This window comes from Enhydra lutris, unplaced genomic scaffold (genome assembly GCF_002288905.1).
Source record: "Enhydra lutris kenyoni isolate GAN:26980312 unplaced genomic scaffold, ASM228890v2 scaffoldscaffold1, whole genome shotgun sequence".
Taxonomy (NCBI): domain Eukaryota; kingdom Metazoa; phylum Chordata; class Mammalia; order Carnivora; family Mustelidae; genus Enhydra; species Enhydra lutris.
Genome location: NW_019154085.1, coordinates 14,749,315 through 14,773,887, shown reverse-complemented (window position 1 = coordinate 14,773,887; position 24,573 = coordinate 14,749,315). Strand labels below are relative to the sequence as shown.

Genomic DNA, 24,573 nt, shown 5'->3' with positions numbered 1-24,573 from the left:
GTCATGATCCCAGGGTCCTGGGATCGAGCCCCGCATCAGACTCTCTGCTCAGCGGAGAGACTGCTTCCTCCTCTCTCTCTGCCTGCCTCTCTGCCTACTTCTGATTTCTGTCTGTCAAATAAATAAATAAAAAAATCTAAAAAAAAAAAAAGACTCCACTAAAAGAACTACCAGAACTGATACATGACTTCAGTAAAACTGCAAGATACAAAATCAATGTAGAGAAATATGTCACATTTCTATATACCAATAATGAAGCAGCAGAAAGAGAAATTAAGAAAACAATCCCATTTATAATTGCACTAAAAATAATAAGATACCTAGGTACAAACCTAACCAAAGAGGTGAAAAACCTGTACTCTGAAAACTATAAAGCACTGATGAAAGAAATTGAGGATAACACAAAGAAATGGAAAGACAATCCATACTCATGGATTGGAAGAAAAAATACTGTTAAAATGTCATTACTACCCAAGGCAATCTACAGATTTAAAGTATTCCTATCAAAATACCAACAGCACTTCTTACAGAACTAGAACAAACAATCCTAAAATTTGTATGGAACCACAAAAGACCCTGAATAGCCAAAGCAATTTTGAAAAAGAAAACCAAAGCTCGAAGCATCACAATTCCGGATTTCAAGTTATATTACAAAGCTGTAGTGATCAAACAGTATGGTACTGGCAGGCACACAAATAGGCACATAGATTAATGGAACAGAATAGAAAACCCAGAAATAAACCCACAACTAATCTTTGACAAAGTAGGCAAGGATATCCAATGAGGAAAAGATAATCTCTTCAACAAAGGGTGTTGGAAAAACTGGACAGCTACATGCAAAAGAAACACGACCACCTTCTTACATCGTAGACAAAAATAAACTCAAAATGACTGATGACCTAAATGTGAGACCTGAAACCATAAAAATCCTAGAAGAGAGAGCAAAGGCAATAATTTCTCTGACATCAATCATAGCAACATCTTTCTATGTCTGCCTCCTGAGACAACGGAAACAAAAGCAAACAAAACAAAACAAAACAAAACTGTTGTGACTATATAAAGATAAAGAGCTTCCTTTTGCACAGCAAAGGAAACAGTCAACAAAATGAAAAGGCAACCTACAGAATGGGAGAGGATATTAGCAAATTACATATCCAATAAAGAGTTAGGGTTCGGGCGCCTGGGTGGCTCAGTGGGTTAAGCCGCTGCCTTCAGCTCAGGTCATGATCTCAGGGTCCTGGGATCGAGTCCCGCATAGGGCTCTCTGCTCAGCAGGGAGCCTGCTTCCCTCTCTCTCTCTGCCTGCCTCTCTGTCTACTTGTGATCTCTCTCTGTCAAATAAATAAATAAAATCTTAAAAAAAAAAAAGAGTTAGTGTTCAAAATATATAAAGAACTTATGTAACTCAACACCTAAAAAAACAAAAACCCGACTAAAAATGGGTAGGAGGCATGAACAGACATTTCTCCAAAGAAGATATACAAATGGCCAAAAGACACATGAAGAGAGGCTCAACCTAACTCATTTTCAGGAAAATGCAAATCAAAACTACAATGAGGTATCAATTCACACCTGTAAGAAGGGATAAAATCAACAACACAAGAAACAACAGGTGTTGGCAAGGATACAGAGAAAGGGAAACCCTCTTGCACTATTGATGGGAACACAAACTGGTGCAGCCACTCTGGAGAACAGTATAGAGATTCCTTAAAAAGTTAAAAATAGAACTATCCTATGATCCAGCAATCACACTACTAGGTATTTACCCAAAGAATACAAAAATGCTGATTCGAAGGGATATATGCACCCTGATATTTATAGCAGCAATGTCTACAATAGCCAAGATATGGAAAGAGCCCAGATGTCTATCAAGAGATTAATGGAAAAAGAAGTGTAGTGTGTGTGTGTGTGTGTGTGTGTGCACGCGTGAGTGCACGCGTGAGTGTGTGTGTGTGTGTAATGAAATATTAATCATCAAAAAGAATGAAATCTTGCCATTTGCAACAACATGGATGGAGCTAAAGAGTATAATACTATGCAAAACAAGTCAATCAGAGAAAGACAAATACCGTATGATTTCACTCATGTGAAATTTAAGAAACAAATCAATCAAAGATGGGAAAAGAGAAAGAGACAAAATAAGAAACAGACTGTTAACTGTAGAGAAGAAAATGGTGGTTATCAGAGGAGACCGAGGTAGGGGGATGGGTAATATAGGTGAAGAGGATTTAAAGATACCCTTATCATGATAAGCACTGAGTAATGTATGAAATTGTTGAATCACTACATTTTACACCTGAAAAGAATATAAACTTGTATGCTAACTAAACTGGAATTAAAATAAGATAGAGAGTGAGAGTGAGCATGAAAAAGAAAGAGCAAGTATGGGAGCTTTGACTCTTGGGTTTGGGTTTTTATCTTTTAGTAGCAGCTATGAACTAGGGGGTGGCATATTCATTACTCAGGGCAAGGATCTCTTAGAAGCAGGATTTGGAGCCTTTTCCTCCTTAGTTGGTCAGGGGTTTCCTGCCATGCCCCTGCCATCTTGGATCTGTCTTGTTGGCTCTGGCTTCTTGTGGAGAGCTGCTAGGACAGGCTCTGACTTTCCAGATAGCTGGCCCTGACTTCTCTTTTGGTGGCTTCTAGACCTCCTGCTAGAACCTAACTGCCTGCCTACTCAAACAAAATAAGCAATGGCTTTATGATTCACCATTACTGATAATCTGAATGCTGTATAACTTGGGGAAGGTTATATTTATTGTTGTATCTATTATTATTACTATAAAGTATTAACCAAATATAATAGTATCTAAAGGTAAGAGTAACGTAGGAAGTCAGAGTCTAGAGCAGATTTTTATAATTCATGCAATGGTAGCCAATTTTCATAATGTATTCGGTAGTATATTTAATAGTAAATATATTATGGGGTGCCTGGCTGGCTCAGTCCATAGAGCATGAGACTCTTGATCTCAGTCCTAAATTTAAGTCCTACTGTGGGCATGGAGCCTACTTTAAAAAAAAAAGTAAATGTATTACTATATAAATATAGTGAACGCTGATGCCATATTTCACAAAATAGCATCTTCTCCACTTGCTTTGTATCTATGAAATTTTAACTACTTGATTCATCTGTGGTGATCTGAATTATTTTGCTCTTTCTTTTCAGTTTAACATTCTAGTTTTTAAGTATAAATGTTTCTCAATGTGCCCTATTACAGACAGGAGAAGAGAAAAAAAGTGATACTTTCCCACTAAATTGTTTTTATCAACTAGTGGGCCCTCCTGAAATTCAGTACCCATCATTATCATCTTTAAACAAATGAGTCTCTCCTGTTCACCTTAAAATACAAGGAATTGCTTTTGTGAAGTCACTTGATCACAAATCAACATCTCTTATGATCTTCCATTTGAGACTTAATCACTTTTTTTTTTCAAGATTTTATTTATTTATTTGACAGAGCAAGAGCGGGAAGAGCAGGCTTCCTGCCAAGCAGGGAGCCTGATGCAGGACTGGATCCCAAGACCCCAGGACCATGACCTGAGCCAAAGCCACCCAAACGCCCCTCAATTTCTGTCTTAATGTACAGCATGTGTCTTTGAATAGTCCTCTATAATGCAGGAGTCTCTGAATTTGAGCTGCTCAGGAAGATTTCTATCTCCTTAATATGCCCCTTTGGACTTCTTAACATGAATTTTCTTAATATGTGATCACAATTGGGTGCCTGGGTGGCTCAGTGGGTTAAAGCCTCTGCCTTCGGCTCGGGTCATGATCCCAGGGTCCTGGGATCGAGCCCCGCATCGGCCTCTCTGCTCACCTGGGAGCCTGCTTCCCCCTCTCTCTCTGCCTGCCTCTCTGCCTGCTTGTGATCTCTGTTAAATAAATTAAAAAAAAAAAAAATATATATATATATATATATGTGCATCACAAAACTTTCCAGATGATTATAAGCATACTCCCAAAATTTGGTGAACATTTTTAGTCATTTCTGTATGATTCAGTAGTAAGTAGAGTACTAATTTAAACTGATCAACACAGTGGGAAATTATTTCGTGTTTGGATATCCTACACTTATGCTTAATTTAATTTTCTACTGTCATGACTAGATTTTCACCTGTGTTTTGCTTAATTTTCAATCATCATATCAGAACAAATTATTTTATAATCTTAGGTACCCACTAAGTCATCTGGTACTGATGTGTGACTCCAATGTTGGCAATTTTTAAATGCCCCTTTAAAAAAATGTATTTAATAAATGTGCTTTTTAGGCTTTAGATTCAGATAGACAATTCTGCCCTTTCCAGATAAATGGGGGAAAATTATTTAACCACTTTGAATCTCAGTGTATTCATCTAAAAAATGGGGATAATAATACCTTCCTCATAACATATCAAACCCCAAATTCCTTACAACTCACCCACTCCTTGCAAGGGTAAATCTGAAAAATGAAAGTTCATTTTATTGTGTTGGGACAATCAGTTACTTAAAAAAAAAAAAAAAAACAAAAAAAAAAACCTCTATTTAAACTTTACCTGTACTCCGCACCAAAATAAGTTCAAAAAAAGGGGGGAAAAGAAGACTTAAAAGCTGTAAGAAATTTTAGATAAATATTTATTTGTTGTCTAAAGGAGAAGAACTAAGCACAGGACTAAGCATTTTAATTACCAAATTAAAGGGCAAACTAGAAAAAGGGAAAAAGAACTATTTATAGACAGAGTTAAGACATTTAATATATAAAACATGTTATGTTTCACACCATAGCCTTGGAGAAAAAATGAGATAGAACTAATATACAGACACAGTAAGAAATCAGAGACAAAAACAGGCATCTACAATAAAAAACAAACTATATATGACATTTCTGTATAATAAAGAATTTAACTCACCTCTGTCTTTGGTTCGTGGGAGTGAACTAAGTTCCCAGAATTTCCCAAGTAAAAGGAATGCCTGTTACTCATGAGCCCTTTGGATCACATCTTTATGCAAATGAGGTTAATCATGGTGGGCTCTAGATAGCTTCGATAGTTCAGGATGGCTGGTCATACCTGAAAGACCAACCATGCGATTATAAGGTTGGGACTTTGAATCATATGATATCAACCCAACCTCCTGACGTCTGGGAAAAGGAGGCAGCTAGAGAATGAGTTCCATCACAGGCCAATTATTTAATCAATTATATCTATGTAATGAAACTCCAATAAAAGTACCAGTTATGCGGGCGCCTGGGTGGCTCAGTGAGTTAAAACCTCTGCCTTCAGCTCCGGTCATGATCCCAGCGTGCTGGGATCGAGCCCCGTGTCGGGCTCTCTGATCCATGGAGAGCCTGCTTCCTCCTCTCTCTCTGCCTGCCTCCCTGCCTACTTGTGATCTCTGTCTGTCAAATAAATAAATAAATAAATAAATAAATACATAATCTTAAAAAAAAAAAAAAAGTACCAGTTATGAATGAAGCTTGGTGGTCCTTCCTGGTTGGTGTGCACACTGGTATCACGGGAGGGTGGAGTGACCTGATTCCATGAGGAAAAGGTATGGGAACCTCTGCATTCAGGACTCTCCCAGACCTCACCTTAAATCTCTCTTAATTAGGCTGTTTCTGTCTTATATCCTTCTAATAAACTGTAATTGTTAAATATAGTTCTGAGTCATTCCAGCAAATTATCAAATCTTCAGAGGTCATGGGATTGTCCCAGATTTGCTGGCAGCTGGACATGCAGGTGGCCTGGGGACCCTATTTTTGACTGGTGTCTGAAGCAGGGGCAGTCTTGTTGGAAACCATGCCTTTCAGTTTGTGTGTTAACTTCGGGTGGCTGAAGCCAGAACTGAACTGCAGTATACCAGCTGGTGTCAGAAAAAAACACTAATTACATATGATATATTAAGAGATGCATGAAAGAAAGGTTGCCAAAATATTAATGGTGGTTATCTCTGGACTGATTTCAGGTTATTTTTATTATTTTAAAAAACATCTTTCGTATCTTAATCAAATTTTTTATTACAATCATGTGTCGTGTATATAATGCAGGAAAGGATGCTTCTTACATTGTAGGGAGAAAAAGGAAGCTCTTGAAGATATACTAGTAGGTAAGGAAACTTAAGATTCTGAACAGTAGGTATTATATGATCCATTTACTTTTACATATATGTTCATGTATATTTATATACACACATTTAAAGAATATGGAGATCTATACATATCAATAGAATAAGAATAGGAATACTATACTCTAAAATGCTGTGGATAATGGTTATCTATAAGGAAATGTGTCAGCGAGGAAGTAATTTCCTATGCATATTTCCGTATTTTAATCTTTTAGAACCAGAGATCTGCTCGAGTAACAAGAGAAAAACAATGATCCCATAAACATGTTTTTAAAAAATAAACAAAGGACTGCAGAGAGAAAGATAGAATTTACGAACATTACATAACACAGGATTCACATTGGGCTGTTTTTCCACTGATTTACACTCTATCCTAAGAGTTAACTTTCCCCATCTCTTTCTACTGCTTTTCCCTAAATATTTTTCATTGATCTTAAAAAATCAAATGACTCAAAGATCTCAAAAAAATATTTAAAAATGAAAAAGAAATAAACAAAAAAATGTTTCTTTTTTCACATTTAAAAAAGAAAATAAAGGCTGGGGCGCCTGGGTGGCTCAGTGGGTTAAGCCTCTGCCTTCGGCTCAGGTCATGATCCCAGAGTCCTGGGATCGAGCCCCACGTCGGGTTCTCTGCTCGGCAGGGAACCTGCTTCCCCCCTCTCTCTGCCTGCTTCTCTGCCTGCTTGTGATCTCTCTCCCTCTGTCAAATAAATAAATAAAATCTTTAAAAAAAAAATAAAGGCCAATAGAAATTTATTTTTTTAGCTGAACTGCAATATAAAAATGGACTAGTGAATCACTTCTCTTAGCCTTTTGGCTAATCACTTCTTAGCCTTCTGGCTAAGATCAAGTGTAAAAATGGGCTATTGAAAAGACTGTATTTCACATAAAAATATATATATGAAAACACCTAATAAAAATGTTAATTTGAACAAAAGGTTTTTCAAATTAGAAAGTCTTTAAATTATATTTAATTCTCATGAGAATGTGATTTTTTTTTTTTTTAAGATTTTGTCCATTTATTTGACAGACAGAGATCACAAGTAGGCAGAAAGGCAGGCAGATAGAGAGGAGGAAGGAGGCTCCCCACCGAGCAGAGAGCACGATGCGGGGCTCAATGTGGGGCTCGATCGCAGAAGCCTGGGATCATGACCCGAGCCGAAGGCATTAACTTTAACCCACTGAGCCACCCAGGTGCCCCGAGGATGTGATTTAATGCACAAACAAAAACTACTTTGAATAGACAAACAGTATAACATTAATGGAAAAAAATTTGATAATATTAACAGGAGTAAAAATGCTTATGCTGTTTGAACAGTTATTTTATGTGTAGGAATCCAAACCAAAAACGTAGTCAGAGATGCAAAAAATGACTTTTATACAAAAAATATTTGGCATTAAAAATATTGAAAATATCTAAATGTTCAACAATCTGGGGATGAATAAAATGGATGTGAAAAACATGCTATGCAATATTACGCATCAATTAAAAACAATTTTGAAGAAACCTTCAATACAATATAGTGTTCATTTTTTTCAAAAAGCAGGATTTATAACTGTATATGATCCAAATTATGTTTAAAGAAGACAAATTACTGTAGTCCTCTCTTATCCATGGGAGAAATGTTCCAAGACCCTCAATGGATGCCTGAAACCATGGACAATACTAAACCCAAACAAACTATGTTTTTCCTACATGTACCTATGATAAATTTTAATTTATAGATTAGGCACAGTAAGAGAGTAACAACAACTAGTAATAAATTAGAACGACTGCAACAACAACATCGTTTGCACTCTGAAAATTACCTTGATCAAACAGGAACCAAACCTGTAAAACTTATGTATCAGGAAATGCAATGATACAAAAAGGGGGTTAAAAAAAAGATTTCCTATCTATAAAATCGTCATTAGATCCACTTAGTGAACAAACTGTTCCGTTTAATAGCTTTTTATTACTGTTCTGCATCCAGTCCCTGTTGACAAATACTCCTGTCATGAGAAATACTATGACCATATTTGTAAGGCCCATGTTGATAGTTGCCACAAGTCCTGGGCACCACATAGTCAAGCTATTTCAGAGAATCATTGAATTCTATCATTCAGCCTCAGTCTTCAGGTTGCAGAGGAAGAAATCATGGGCCAGGGAAATGAAGTAATTACCCTAAGATAATTCAGCTAACTTAAGTGGCAGAGCTAGTCTTCTGTTTCTACTACTTCACAACTTTAGAAATCTCACAAACTACTTAACAGCACCCATTGCTGAGTTTCACACTGCAGTCATTTCCTGTGAAAACACTTCTAGCCAAAGGGTGTAGAAAAAAAATGAAGAATTGGACAAAAAATTGCAGGGCATGTTTAGGAGAAATTATGCAGCTAAAGGTTGTAACTAAATGAACTTCATCGTCATTTAAAACCCTCTCTTCCTCCTTCATATTTTTTAAAGTGGAAATGGGTAAAGCTCTAGCTTCTATACTTGCTACTACAGAGTTAAAGTCTATGGAACTGTAAACTCTAGTGTAATTAAAAATTAAAATGATCTCAGTGTTTCCATGGAAATAAAAAGACTCCATGAATAAATAATCACTATTACGCAACTGATACAGAAGTCTGTTTTGAAAGCCACAAATTGTATTTTTATAGCTACTACAAGCTAGTTGTTATTTTTTTTCCTATATCATTTGGTTAAACTCTTCTAGAAGAATATCAAAGCATTAAAATGTATTTTCACATTTTAATCCAGCCTGAACTGAGAAGTGTCTTCTTAAGATAGTTAATATATTTATATAATTCTAATCATCTTTTTTAAAGGCAGAATTTATTACTGCCACCTAAACATATTTTAGGCAAAAGCAAAATAAGTTAAAAAGTTTAATGTTTATTAAATTAAAAATTGAATAATGTATAAGAAAGATAAAAATTGAGAGTTTAAGGTAGTTTTAAAAAGACTAGAAAACAGGGGCACCTGGATGGCTCAGTTGGTTTGAGGTCTGCCTTATGCTCTGGTCATGGTCATGATCTTGGGGTCAGTGGGGAGCCTGCTTCTCCCTCTCCTTTTGCCCCTCCCCCCTTGTGCAACCATTCTCTGTCTCATAAATAAATAAAATCCTTTAAAAAAAAGACTACAGTGGGGCGCCTGGGTGGCTCAGTGGGTTAAATCCTCTGCCTTCAGCTCAGGTCATGATCCCAGGGTCCTGGGATCGAGCCCCACATCCGGCTCTCCGCTTGGTGGGGAGTCTGCTTCCCCCCCCCCCCCCCCCCTCCCCCCCTCTCCCCCTATTTGTTATCTCTCTCTCTGAAAAAAAAAAAAAAAAAAAAAAATCTTTAAAAAAAGACTACTGTGAATCTTGGAACACTGAAAAAATAAAATTAAATTAAGATGTTAAAAAATAAATAAAAATAAATAAAATTAAAGACTACAAAGCAGACAGACAGACTTTTCTGAAATATTTTTATAATCAAGTCTAAAAATCTGATATGCCTCACTTGTAGGGGAGTGTTATATATAAACATGATTTATTAAGGGCCGTTCAGACTGGACTTACCACATTATGTTGTAATGTCTCTTGGACACCTCTGTTATAATACATTGTATACACTGAATACGTATTTGTTAACTAAGGGATAGAACAGATTGCTTTAATTAGCAACTAATGTAATCTGAGATACTTTCTGCCCCAATGTTTCCTCACAGGTTCCAAAGTGGACTCAATTTACCAGTTTAAAGTATTTTTGGTGTTCCTTTTAATATCTTACATGTATTTCCTGCTCCAGCTAACCTGAATGCTGTAAGGCCTCAGGGCTAGATCCTGGGCAATCCTCTTCTTTATCTGCATTTTTTTCCTCAGGTGGTGTCTCCGTTCTCTAGTTTCTTATTACCATCCGTATGTTGACCAATCACAACAATGTTTATCTCCAATCCTGACCTCTAGACTTATAACTCTAAGTGCCTACTTAATATTTCAATTTGTAAGTCAAAACCAGACAGGTTCAAAAAAGGGCTCTTGCTTTTCTCATCTCAATCTATTCATCCCCTCAGTTTTCCTCAACTCAGTAAAATGCACTACCATTCACACAGTTGCTCAAGGGTAAAACCCTGGCTGGAGTCATTCTTCATTCCTTCCCTTCCTTCACACACATCCCCGCGTGTCCTCCCCAACCACCAACCAGTCAGCAAGTCCTGATGATTTTACCTCTAAAATATATTCTGAATTTGTCCATTTCTCTTTGCTTCCTATATCACTATCACTCTAGATCTAAATCACCTAAGGTCTCACCTGCACTATTCCAATAATTGAATTGCTGGCCCCGTTTTCATTCATGTCCCTTCATAACACATTCTTCTACAACATATAAACCCAGGTAAATCACTCCTCCATTAAAAACCCTCTAATGGGTTTTGCTTTACTCAGAATGATACTGATAGTACAATTACCATGGACTCCAAGGCCTTCTGTACTTTTCTGACCTCATCCCATACCACCTTCTCTATTGCTTCTAAGCTAAAACCACACTGGCCTTTCTGTCCTTTAATACCCCTTTTCCACCTCAAGGCCTTCGCATTTACTATTCCGCCTACCTGTGAAGCTCTTCTCTCTAATTTTGAATGATGGTTCCTTCTCATCTGTTGAATGCTACCTGCCTAAAAATACCACTACAATAACCTGTTGATAAAGAAAAACTAAGTATTTTGCTTATTGCGTAAGGAGAATACTACCTTGACAGGTCTTAGCGGTGTCTCTGAGAAGAAGGGCAAACGTAAAATATTTATGAGGCTTGGGACGCGGGGAGTATAACTTCAGTTCTTCAATGCAAGGGCCTCATTAGTATTGAGTAAAGTCTGCAAGGCTGATGGGGAAACCTCAAGTCAGAGAGTCCTCCTTCTCACAGAAATGGGACCATCTTCGTACTTTTGCCGTCTCAGCCACCGTCTGGGAGCAGCCTGCAAGAAGCACATCTTCTGCACAAGCACTGTGGTAGATCCAGAGCATAGTGGCTGGGACCATTTGCCAATTACTCTGTCTGCAGCAGCTCATTTTCACAGCTGTCATGGCCTACCTCTTGTGCTGAACAGACTTCTCTCTTCCCACAGGTCAGAGGGCCAGCGTTCCATGGTTCTTCTGGGTCCATCTTCCCGAGGGGAAACTCAGAAGGAACCTCTGACACTATAGTTGATCTCTGGAGTCACAACTGGTATTCATGCTCCCCCACTTCCAGGATTTATTCTAACTGACCCTCAGCTATTACCTCACCAGGTCTTAGGGGCTTACTGGTGGGACTGATCTAGGAAAGATGTTAAGGTTCAGGGCCATTGGCCAAGAAAGAATTCTTGAGACATCTTTGGTGAAAAAGGTGGTTTTATGAAAGCATAGGGACAGGACCCATGCACAGAAAAAGCGGCACTGGGGTCATGAGGAGTGGTGATTATATACTTTCAAGTTGGGAGGGGGTTAGGGATAGTGTAAGGCTCTAAGCAATATTGGAAACAAGGTTTCCAGGACACTGAGGGGGCTATTGCTAGGAAAAGGTCATCTATTACTGTCTGATAAAACCTTAGTCATGAGACCCTTTAGATGTATATCTGACTGCCAACATGTATCTTGGGATCTAGAGATAAAGGAAGTTTCCAAAGGAATTTTTGAATGTTAAACTAGACTTATAGGATCCTGGGGGTCAGGCTAACATTATCTTTTCCCCATAGCAAAATATTAACATTGAGGCAGCTGAATTCCTAGAGGAATGTCACTTGGCCTATTTCAAGGATTTGTCAATGGGATATTTAATTTTTCTTTTGCCTTTGTTTCTCACATCAGTAGGACTCAAATCGGGAATCTTAGCAGTCCCCTGAGGGGACTGAGCTATTGTTCTTATGCTGACACTGCTGCATGCATCCATTCAGTTACAGCGGGGCATGGAAATACAAAAAGGTGTCCAAATGAATCATCTGGGTTCCACCTGCAGTCCCCCTGCCTATGTCCTCCCGCTGAACTGGGTTGATCACCCCTGCCACAATGCTGATGCCTCTTCTTTCCTGTTGGTGACCAGACACAGGGATGTCAAAGTGCACTAACAGCAGCCTTATCTTATAGTTGAACAAAAACTTTGTGCTCGCCCTGGCAAGAGTATGCTCCCTTTGGGGATCAGGACCTCCATCCCTACAAGGGATGGGAAGAATAAAATCTCTCAGTGTGTCACTGGGAATGTCATCGGGGCTACTTGGTGGCTGGACTCATGTATTCTTCCTGTCAGGAACACAGCAACATACAGAGTTCTCTGGAATAAGGCATATATTACATCTTCAAGGATGGCATCAGTCCTTTCAGAATGCTGCCTCTGAGTTAACACTGAAGCTCTGCTTTTAGAAGGCCACTTCAGCCTTCTATCAAAGTATCATAGTAAGTACAACAATTTCTTTGAGAAACAAACCATACACATGGTTTTGCATACATAGTCCTATCTCTCTGTAATTATACAGAATGTAGTCTTACTTGCTCCATTTAACCTAGATGACCAACTTTTATTTCTTCCTAGACAAAACTAGAAGACAGAAAATAAGAATTGCTTAGTTCTTTTTCTAATGAGCATCTTTGTCATATTGTCTTTATAAATTTTAAGGAGATTATGTATATAACAAAATCCAGGGATGCCTGGGTGGCTTAGTTGGTTAAGTGTCTGATTTTTTTTTCCTGCTAGTGTATCTATTTTTTTTTTTGTAATTTTATTTTTTTTTTCAGTGTTCCAAGATTCATTGTTTATGCACCACACCCAGTGCTCCATGCAATACGTGTCCTCCTTAATACCCACCACCAGGCTGATTCTTGATCTCAGCTCAGGTCTTGATCTCAGAGTCATGAGTTCAAGCCCCAACCTGGGCTCCACGCTGGGTATGGAGCTTACTTTAAAAAATAAATAAATAAATAAATTCCAAAATTATTTTCACATCCTGTGTATCTGTATCTGTTTTTATTTTTTTTAAAGTAAGCTCCAGGCCCAACGTGGGGCTTAAACTTGCAAACCTGAGATCAAGAGTCAAACGCTCTACCAACTAAGCCAGCCAGGAGTCCCAATCTATATCTATTTTTATTTTATTTTTTTAAAGATTTTATTTATTTATTTGACAGAGAGAGAGATCACAAGTAAGCAGAGCAGCAGGCAGAGAGAGAGGGGGAAGCAGGCTCCCTGCTGAGAAGAGAGCCTGATGCGGGGCTCGATCCCAGGACCCTGAGATGATGACCTGAGCTGAAGCCAGAGGCTTAACCCACTGAGCCACCCAGGCGCCCCTATAGCTATTTTTAAACATATAAGAATAGCAGTAAAATAAAACTGTTCAGTGACCAATGTCACTCATTTTTTTTCTTTAAAGTTTGTCCAAGTATTCAAAGATTATGTATCAATTAACTCAGTTTAACCTTTGTTTAAGGTCTTTAAGTTAGCTAAGGAACTAGAAATTACCATTTTAGTTAAATATGAAGTTGTTTTTTTTATTTGTTTATTTGAGAGAGAAAGAGAGCACAAGCAAGGGAGGGGGCAGAGGCAGATGGAGAAGCAGACTCTCCCGAGCAGGGAGCCCCAAGTCAGGGCTCAATTCCAGGACCCTGGGATCATGACCCGAGCCGAAGGCAGAGGCTTTAACCCACTGAGCCACCCAGGCGCCCCCTCTATCAGGAATATCTTATGAACATTTTCTGCATGACATACAAACTTTGTATTCATAGATGAAATTATAAAAACTCTTTTAAATCCTGCCTCAAAGCCCTTCATCTTGGAGGTTTTTTTCTTCGTTTCTTGCAGTTTTTAAAGACTTCATTTATTTATTTGAGCAAGAGACACACAGAGAGAGAGAGAGGATGAGCGAGCATGGGGAGGAGTAAAGAGAGGGAGACAAGCAGACTCTGTGCTAAACATGGAGCCCCGTATAGGGTTCTACCTCATGACCCTAAGATCATGACCTGAGCCAAAATTAAGAGTCGATGTTCAAGTGACAGAGCCACCCAAGTGTCTCTTTTCCTGTAGTTTTAACCAGAAATATCTCTTAAAAGCAATTTTGAAGAAAAAGAAGCACAACACAGTTTAACGATTCTTCTATTTTAGAAATTCCTTACTAGACATTCCTGGACTGAACACATAATGAGAGAATAATTGTTTTCATCAATTAATCTTTAATGTTTCCCTAGGGAGGGAAAAGAAGAGGAATAGAAATTAAAAACGAGAGTGGTCAGCTTTAATCAAATATAAAATTATCATTGTAAAAGACTAATTATCTCTGCTTAATTAAAGCGAGGGGAAAGATGCAGGAAAACCTATTTTAACATAGATGCACACAAAAGAGGTTGAGGGAGGAGAATCAGCCATTACAACTGTAATGACTGTAATTTAGGCCCCTTGATAATTTGATTTTATATGATAAAAATGCCAATAATTGTTAATACCTTAAGTATAAAAATGAGAGGGGTATTTCTTATATTAAAGTGATCTTTCTCTTTTAGAGTAGTAAAACTCTCTCTTTAGGGGCATTTTGAAGGGAAGGAAAAAAAAGTCAGAAAGAGAGAACAGAGGGAAATGGAGGAACATGGGACAAGGAAGTAGAATAGAAGAATAAAGGACATCATGTTCAAATTGTGATTTGAAAGGATTTAGAAAAGACAGTTTTACAATTTTCAAATTTTCTCTTGCCTTTGCCAAAGAATCTTTTAAGGAGGCAATTTCATAATCCCTTCAATATATTTTGGAATTTTCCTCTTGCCTTAAAATGTAGACAACTGTATGTTTGGGATATTGCTTTCTTTTTGCTTCAAAGTATCTCCCCAAATGAACAGTTTTGTTCATATAAAAAGTTCCCCCGATTATAACCAATTATAATTATATAACTATATGTAATTATATATATATGTATATGTAATTACAAACCAATTATAATTCCAAATAATTCTTTTTATCATTTAGAAAGCAAACAAGACACATTTTGATTCTAGCATAAATACATTTAAGATGCAGGAGTCCAGTCCAGAATGGCTACAGAACCAAACTAAAGATAAACCCATGAGTCTGACAACACTTAGCCAAATGTGAGCCTTGAATCTTGGGGACGCCCCCCTAAAGAGAATCAGGCTTTCATGGACAAAACAAAAAAGAGTGGGCAAAATTCTCATAAAACTTTCATCAATGACTTGAGACAGTTTTCCCAAAGGATGGCAGTATGAAGAGAAACCTTCTGAACCCGCAAGTGTACACCCATCTTCGTCTGTATGAACTTCCTCTCATAGATCCACAACGAAGAAATAACAAGGACAAACAGTAGTGCTGACAGTAATAATGCAGATTTCTACCAAATAAAAGTTTTTCTGATCAATCAATCGGATTTTTAAAGAGTTTATTCCGAGATACCACTCTCAAACTAAACAAACAAAAAAACCTAAACTTAGCATCTGGAGTATTTGATTAAAAAATTAGAAATCAGAGCTCAAACCCACATGAACTTACCTCACCACTGCCATAGGAGAGACCCTGTGCAGGAGGCTCAAAACGCCTCAGAAAAGCATGCTGTTTCCAAGGTGACCAGTTTTGATTAGACCTTCAAGACCGTCAAATGCTGGCTCCTTTAAAATACCTCCAAAATAACCTGTTGATAAAGCAAAACTGAGGTTTTTGCTTATTGCAGTAAGGGAGAATACTCTCTGGATAGTCTTAGTATCTCACAGGGGAAGTTAGAGGTGCAATATTTATGAGTTCTGGGATCTATTTTTTTTTAATTTTATTTATTTATTTGACAGAGATCAGAAGTAGGCAGAGAAGCAGACAGAGAGAGACAGGAGGAAGCAGGCTCCCTGCCGAGCAGAGAGCCCGATGTGGGGCTCCATCCCAGGACCCTGAGATCATGACCTGAGCTGAAGGCAGAGGCTTTAACCCACTGAGCCACCCAGGCATCCCTCTGGGATCTATTTTAAGATGAGTTGCAAGGCAGAGGATCTGATTGGACAGACACAAAGTTTATACATAATACCTTTTTGATTGGACAGTGGGAGGTCAGAGTTTAGAAGTGATTCTTTCATAAACTTTCGCCTTCTTAGACAATCTGTTATTCCCTCCATAACCCGAATTGTCCACTAGGCTGGAACTTCTTTGATTTACAATGCTTTTTCCTTTGTTTGAATTAAAAGTACTTATCACACCATTTTATGACTAGTTGATGAAAAAACTGTCTGCCACGGGGTGCCTAGGTGGCTCAACTGGTTAAGCGGCTGGCTCTTGATTTTGGCTCAGGTCATGATCTCCGGGTAGTGAGATCCAGCCCTAGGTAAGGTTCCCAGCTCAGAAGGGAGTCGGCTTGAGATTCCCTCCCTCTCCCTCTGCCCCTCCTCCTGCACCTGTGCTCTCTAAAATAAATAAATCTTAAAAACAAAACAAAACAAAACAACCTGCCTGCCACTACATTGTGAGTCCCTATAGGGCTAGGATTAGGTTTTGCTAACCTTTCATATAGCCAGCAGGTAACACAGTGTCTGGTTCTCAATAAATACTCAGCCACTGCTGATCATGATTGGACAAAAGCACACAAACAAGTTGACTAATCTGATTTTCAATTTATGAACATGAACCTTAAATGAACCTTTAGTCAAGTAAACCCATTAATATTATACTTCCCTTGCCTCATTACTCTCATACTAGCTTTTCTCCTCAACATGCTTCCCCCACACACCCATCTTCACAGCTACCTAAGGGCTTTGCTTCTTATTTCACAGAAAATTGAAGCAATCAAGAGAATTTCCAGACTCTCTCTTGTAGTCACCTACCAGCATCTCTACCCATTACAGTCTGCTTTGTCCTCTATCCATAGATAAGGTATTCATGGGACTATCTAAAGTTAAGCCCTTTCCTTAGGGACTAGATCCCCTTTCTCCTACTCAAAAATATTTCTTCAGCAGCTTCCACAACAACTTTCCCTACTCTCTTTAGGTTGTTCCCATTTATTTATTTTTTAAAGATTTTATTTATTTATTTGACAGACAGAGATCACAAGTAGGCAGAGAGGCAGGCAGAGAGAGAAGGGGGAAAGCAGGCTCCCTGTGAGCAGAGAGGCCAACGCGGGACTCGATCCTAGGACCCTGGGATCGTGACCTGAGCCGAAAGCAGAGGCTTAACCCACTGAGCCACCCAGGCGCCCCCCCCCATTTATTTTTTTATAAGGACACTCTAAAAGCTGGATGTTCATTCAAAAATATTTTCTAAGCATCTGCCACTGTCATATATCAACGAACCAAAAAAAGACAAAGATCCTTGCCCATGCAGTTTTAATCGAGTAGGGAGAAACAGATAAACTATGAAGTTTGTTCTTAATATAATGGACAAATTTATTTATTTATTTACTTATTTGAGAGAGAGAGAGGAAGAGAAAGAGTGCGGGGAGGAATAGAGGTAGAAGGAGAATGAAAATCTTGAGCAGACTACACTCTGAGCATGGAGGCCCATGCAAGGCTTGATCTCATGACTCTGAGATCACAACCTGAGCCAAAATCAAAAAGCGGATGCTCAACCAACTGAGCCACCCAGGCATCCCCAAAATTATGCTCTTAAAGGGTGTCATATTATGTTGTCATTCTGCTCAAAATTTGGCAACAGCTTTCCATTTCTGCTCAGAGTAAAAGCCAAAATCTTTATGATGGATTATAAGACCATACATGACCTATTATCTCTCTGACCTCATTTCCCAGTACTCTCTTACTTGCTCACTCCACTCCAAACACACTAGCCTTGTTGCTGACCTTCAGGCACAGCAGATACTGCCCGATCCTGCAGTTCCCTCTTATTTGCACTGCTCTGCATGGGATCTGCATGACCCTCTTAATTGTCTTTAAGAATTTGCTTGCATGTACTTCTCAATGAGGCCCATTCTGGCTGCCCTATTTAAAAATTGCAGCTCTTACCATACTAACTCTGTACGTTTTTCTCTGTTCCATATTTATGCTCTATCACTTGTCAACCTAAAGTATAAGCATATAGTATACATACAATAATACATTTAAGTACATATACTTACATATAAACATATACAATGTACTTATGTTTAGATATACTTATTACTGTTTATTATCTTTCTCCCTTTACTGGAATGTAAACTCCAAAAGGGCAGGAAATATGTCTGCTTTGCAGAATGAATGAATGTCCATTTTTAAGATTTTTGAGTGTCTTTGTAGAACATAAATGTAAAAACCCAACAGTTTCTATAAAGCAATTATAGATACAATAGTCAAGGCCAGAAATTTGTTATACAATTTTATTATGGTAATCAAAAAATTACTCTGGCACTTCCATTTGGTCCATTTTAAGTTTTTCATTTAATAGTTTTTGCGAAATTTTAAGTTTCATCCAAATTTTAGGAAAGTGCTCTTATTTTTAAAGATTTTATTTATTTGACAGAGAGAAAGAGAGAGAGGGTGTACATAAGCAGGGAGAGCGGCAGGCGGGGGTTGGGGGGTGGAGAAGCAGGCTCCTGGCTGAGCAGAGCAAATACGGGGCTGTGGGGCTCAAACCCAGGACCCAGGGATCACGACCTGAGCCAAAGGCAGATGCCCAACTGACCAAGCCACCGAGGCGCCCCTAGAAAAGGTTTTTGATTCAATGGGCCCCTTTAATGGATCATTTCAATAAGACTTTAAATGTAACACATACTAAGCAAAATATAAAATTCTTTGTCTGGCCTTCTAGAATTTCTACCATTTAAGCTTTCTCTCACCTTTCCAGTCTTTTCCCCAACTCCTTTCCTTCATTAACTCCTAAAACTCTCATCAAAATGAACGTTGTGCTTGTATCCCCCAAAGAGCCATATAATTCCCTCTACTTGCTCCTTGAATTCTATATATCTGCATTTTAATCTCATGTCCATGTCATGAAAGATCCGACTTAAAGATCCTATAATGAAAAGATCACTTGTTTGCTGGACCGTGTGGCAAAAGGAATGTGGAATGGTACTGGACAGACCTTGCTACCAATATTAACTTTATCACTTTGTAGTTGTTTAACAACCTCAAACAATTGAATTTCTGAATTTCAGTTCTCCCATTTGTGAGAGACATCATTAGTGGCCTAAATGTTAGTCAATGAATTCTGTCTTACTAAAATGCAATTTTTCTTGGGGTGGTATCCAGATTTCAAAAGAACTACGTTTCCTAGCAGCCCTTATAAGTGGGATGGTTATATAACTCTTCTTATTTTTTTTAATTTTTTATAAACATATATTTTTATCCCCAGGGGTACAGGTCTGTGAATCGCCAGGTTTACACACTTCACAGCACTCACCATAGCACATACCCTCCCCAATGTCCATCAAAATGCTTGAGGAGAACACAGGCAGCAACCTCTTCGACCTCAGCTGCAGCAACATCTTCCTAGGAACATCGCCAAAGGCAAGGGAAGCAAGGGCAAAAATGAACTATTGGGATTTCATCAAGCTCAAAAGCTTTTGCACAGCAAAGGAAACAGTTAACAAAACCAAAAGACCACTGACAGAATGGGAGAAGATATTTGCAAACGACATATCAGATAAAGGGCTAGTGTCCAAAATCTATAAAGAACTTAGCAAACTCAACACCCAAAGAACAAATAATCCAATCAAGAAATGGGCAGAAGACATGAACAGACATTTCTTTAAAGAAGACATCCAAATGGCCAACAGACACATGAAAAAGTGCTCCACATCACTCGGCATCAGGGAAATACAAATCAAAACCACAATGAGATACCTCCTCACACCAGTCAGAATGGCTAAAATTAACAAGTCGGGAAATGACAGATGCTGGCGAGGATGTGGAGAAAGGGGAACCCTCCTACACTGTTGATGGGAATGCAAGCTGGTGCAACCACTCTGGAAAACAACATGGAGGTTCCTCAAAATGTTGAAAAGAGAGCTACCCTATGACCCAGCAATTGCACTACTGGGTATTTACCCTAAAGATACAAATATAGTGATCCGAAGGGGCACGTGCACCCGAATGTTTATAGCAGCAATGTCTACAATAGCCAAACTATGGAAAGAACCTAGATGTCCATCAACAGATGAATGGATAAAGAAGATGTGGTATATATACACAATGGAATACTATACAGCCATCAAAAGAAATGAAATCTTGCCATTTGCGACGACGTGGATGGAACTAGAGGGTATCATGTTTAGAGAAATAAGTCAATCGGAGAAAGACAACTATCATATGATCTCCCTGATATAAGGAAGTGGAGATGCAACATGGGGGGCTAAGGGGATAGGAGAAGAATAAATGAAACAAGATGGGTTTGGGAGGGAGACAAACCATAAGTGACTCTTAATCTCTCAAAATATATAACTCTTCGGGACGCCTGGGTGGCTCAGTTGGTTAAGCAGCTGCCTTCGGCTCAGGTCATGATCCCAGCGTCCTGGGATCGAGTCCCACATCGGGCTCCTTGCTCATCAGGGAGCCTGCTTCTCCCTCTGCCTCTGCCTGCCATTCTGTCTGCCTGTGCTTGCTCTCTCTCCCTCTCTCTCTCTGACAAATAAATAAATAAAATCTTTAAAAAATATATATATATAACTCTTCTAACTAATCCGATAAAAGTGGAAGTTGCTGATGGGTCTCCTAAAAAAGACCTTTGGCTCATTCTCCCAGCATAGGCCTTTTGCCCATTCCATTTTTACAGTCTGAACTCTCATCAGTGCTGCAAGCGGAGCAACCATCATGGACAAAAAAGCAACAAATACATAGATGATAGCCACATGTTAGACATGGTTATGTGAAAAGATTAAGGGAGGCTCGGTTCCTGGTGGGCACAGGGAACCACCATACCAGCCCTGGTGAGACTGCCTTCAGAATTGGTTTCATAAAAAATGTTAGACCTCTTTATTTTGTTAAGCCACCATAATCATGTCTCTGTTGCAAGCAGCCATAGACGCTCTCTAACAGATACATCATCTTGAAAATACAGATGGGGTGCCTGGGTGGGTCAGCTGGTTGAGCATCCAACTCTTGATTTCAGCTCAGGTCTTGATCTCAGGGTCAGGAATTCAAGCCCCATGTTGGGCTCCACACTGGATGTACAGCTTACTTAAAAAAAATAAATAAGGATCACGTTTACCTTTCAGGACTTAAAATTTTATTATTAATATTAATTATAAAAATGAACATATATTGACTGGTATGTTACAGATTCCAAGATTTCAAAAAAATTAATTAAATCCTCATAACAGTTAGGTAGCTACTATTATTCTTTCAGAAGAAAGAAAAATATGAAGAACTGAAAGTTTAAGTAATTTGACCAAGTTACAAAGCTAATTAAGAGGAAGTGGTATTCAAATCTAACTGTCCAACTTCAGAGCACCGATCCTAGCTATAAAAATAAGGAATGACTTACTTTTTGCCAGGCAAAATGCCAAGTGCTTTAACCAAACAGTACAAAGCACCAAGTACAATGCCTGGTGCTTACTGTCAGTTCTCTTCCTTGTAAGTAATGTCATCTTCTTCTTCTTTTTTTTTTTTTAATTTAAAGATTTTATTTATTTATTTGACAGAGAGAGAGATATCACATACAGGCAGAGCAGCAGGCAGAGAGAGAGGGAGAAGCAGGCTCCTCCCTGAGCAGAGAGCCCGACGTGGGCTCCATCCTAGGACCCTGAGATCATGACCTGAGCCGAAGGCAGAGGCTTAACCCACTGAGCTACCCAGGTGCCCCTTCTTCTTAATTCTTATATGATTTTATCCATATTCCTATTATCAAATTTACCATTTTCTATCTTGTATAAAGTTATATATTGCCTGTAATAGACAGTAAGTTCCTTTAAAGCAAATTTTAAATCATTCATTTTGATATCCTGCATGGTCTAACTCTGTCAGGTACACAGATGGCTGAGTCATTATGATTGGTGGAACCATGGCAGTGGGGACTGGAAACTATACTATCGAAGGCGGTCCCTACAGTCAGGCTGTTCTGGAGAATTACTCTGGACCAATCCTATACCCTAAATCCCACCATGATACCTACTTGTCTCACCCAGATTTGTGGTACCTTACTCCATCTCATGATCTATCCTTATGCTTCCCTTACAACCTCTATGTCATCTCCCAATTCAACTGCTTGCAGAAACCCAAATGGGACATGATATTAACACTGTCTGGAGAAACTCCATACCTAGTCAAGATGGAGTACAAGTGATCAGATTCACCCTTCTGCCTGAAACAACTATAAAACTCGATAAAATATATGAAACAATGATTCTCAAAACACTGGACATTATGCAAGAGAGGACAGTGATCCCTGAGAGATGGAAAACAAATTAGATGAGGCTTATGCCATCCCAGACTGCTGTCTGAAGGGTTTCCAGGCTGTGGCACACAGAGTGGAAAACTAGGCAGAGCCTCTCAGAGGGAGGACATGAAACTTGGAATCAAGGAAGGCCAAAGCAACTAGAGTTGTAGGATAAAGTACTGGAGAAGAGAGCTACACAGAAAACTCCAGAGCTCTGCAAAAGAGCACTCTCTAACATTCAACAGAGTATTTAATGATCAGTGCATGAGTATAAGGAAATTACTTGAGACTAGAAGGAGAATAACCCTCTGAGGCTCGTAGGGTCCAGAAGAGAGCCTATTCCCACCAGCCAGAGTAGAAAAACCTCATTAATTCAAAAGCAGTGTAGAGTACTCAGAAGGGATTTGCTTCAATAATGAGACAATATTAACACTACAAAGCTTGAAAGCAAGACATTAAAGGCACAAACTGTTTCCAAGAAAGTTAACTGTGTCCTAGAACAAAACTCAAGAATAGTAATAGGAATACAAAAATATCCAGCACCCAACAAGGCAGAAGTTATGTCTGACATCCAATCAAAAGTTACCAGGAATGCAAAAAAGCAGGAAAATATATAAAAATAATATATACAAGATACCTGATTATTTAAAGTATAAATAGTAACAATGTATTGTGAAGTTAGATACATAGAAATAAAATATGTGACCCCAATAGCACAAAGAAGTGGAAAACTTAAGTATATTATTGTAAAATTCTTATACTATATGTGAAATGATGGAATAGTATTTGAAGGTAGACTGGTATAGTACAGTATAAACGTTAAAGCAATCATTAAAATAACAAGAGTTACAGCTAATAAGTCAATAAAGGAGGTAAAGCTGAATCATTAAAAAAGGGCAATTGCACCAAAAGGCAGAAAAAGAAAAGGTAGCAAAGTATAGATGGAACAAATAACAAGATGGAAGGGAAGACTCAAACACAACCATATCAATAGTGACATTAAATGCAACTGAAACCCAACAATGTATAAAACAGGATAATGCATCTTGATGAACAAGTATGATTTATTCCAGGAATGTAAGGATGCAAGGCTGTTTTACCCTTTGAAATTCAGTCAAAGTCTTTTATCATACTGTGAGACTAAAAAAAGGAAAAACCAAATGATCATCTCAACATATGCAGAAAAAGCACCTGACAAAATCAAATATCCATTCCTAACAAAAATTCTCAGCACGCTAAAACAGGATGACTCTCATTCAATTTGGTAAGACATATTCTAAAATTATGGTTAACCTCATAAAAGTGAAAGACTAAATGCTTTCCCCCTAAGATCAGAAACAAGGCAAGGTCTACTCTAGTTCTAATCAAAGCTGTACTTTAGATTCTAGTCAGTGTAACAGCTTTGAAAAAGAAATATAAAGCATCCAGATTGGAAAAGAAGATGTAAAACAGCATAATTGTCTACATAAAAAAATCTAATAGAGTATACGAAAAATCTATGAGAATAAGTGAGTTTAAGAAGGTTGCAAAATAAAAGACCCATAAAGCATATCAATTGTATTTCATATTATGCAAAAATAAGAAATTGAAATGAAAAAACGTCTTTAGAAGTTCTTAGTGAGGGGCGCCTGGGTGGGCTCAGTCGGTTAAAGCCTCTGCCTTTGGCTCAGGTCATGATCTCAGGATCCTGGGATCGAGCCCCACATCAAGCTCTCTGCTCAGCAGGGAGCCTGCTTCCTCCCCTCTCTCTGTCTGCCTGCCTCTCAGCCTACTTGTGATCTGTCAACTAAATAAATAAAATCTTAAAAAAAAAATAGTTATCAGTGATAAATCTGACAAAAGGTATGTGAGACCTATACACTGAAAACTCTGAGATATTGCCAAGGAAAAAATTAAGTATCAATATTAAGATTTCAATAATCCCCAAATTGATCTATATATTCTACATTACCCCAGTCAAAATCCCATCAGGCATTTAAAAAAAAAGAAATTGAGAAGGAGATTCTAAAATTCACATGGAAAAACAAAGAACTTAGAAGAGCCAAAAGAAATTTGAAAGGAAGAGTAAGGTTCAAAGACTGCATTACCAGGAAGCCTGGGTGGCTTAGTAGGTAGGTTGAGTATCTGCCTTCAGCTCAGGTCACGATCCCAGGGTCCTGGAATTGAGCCCTGCATTGCAGTCCTTGCTCAGTGGGGAGCCTGCTTCTCCC

The 24,573-nt window shown here is 38.4% G+C and overlaps 1 protein-coding gene across 2 annotated transcripts in view; it reads right to left on the bottom strand.

Moving 5' to 3' along the window:
- LOC111153967 (calcium responsive transcription factor) overlaps positions 1–24,573 on the bottom strand; it is a 104,883-nt gene that overhangs the window by 11,814 nt on the left and 68,496 nt on the right. For both annotated transcript variants that reach the window (XR_002641054.1, XR_002641061.1), the window contains 2 exons: positions 15,578–15,716; positions 4,885–5,043 (listed from right to left, as the gene is read on the bottom strand). The gene's annotated coding sequence lies outside the window, so the exon portion shown is untranslated. The remainder of the gene's footprint in view (positions 1–4,884; positions 5,044–15,577; positions 15,717–24,573) is intronic.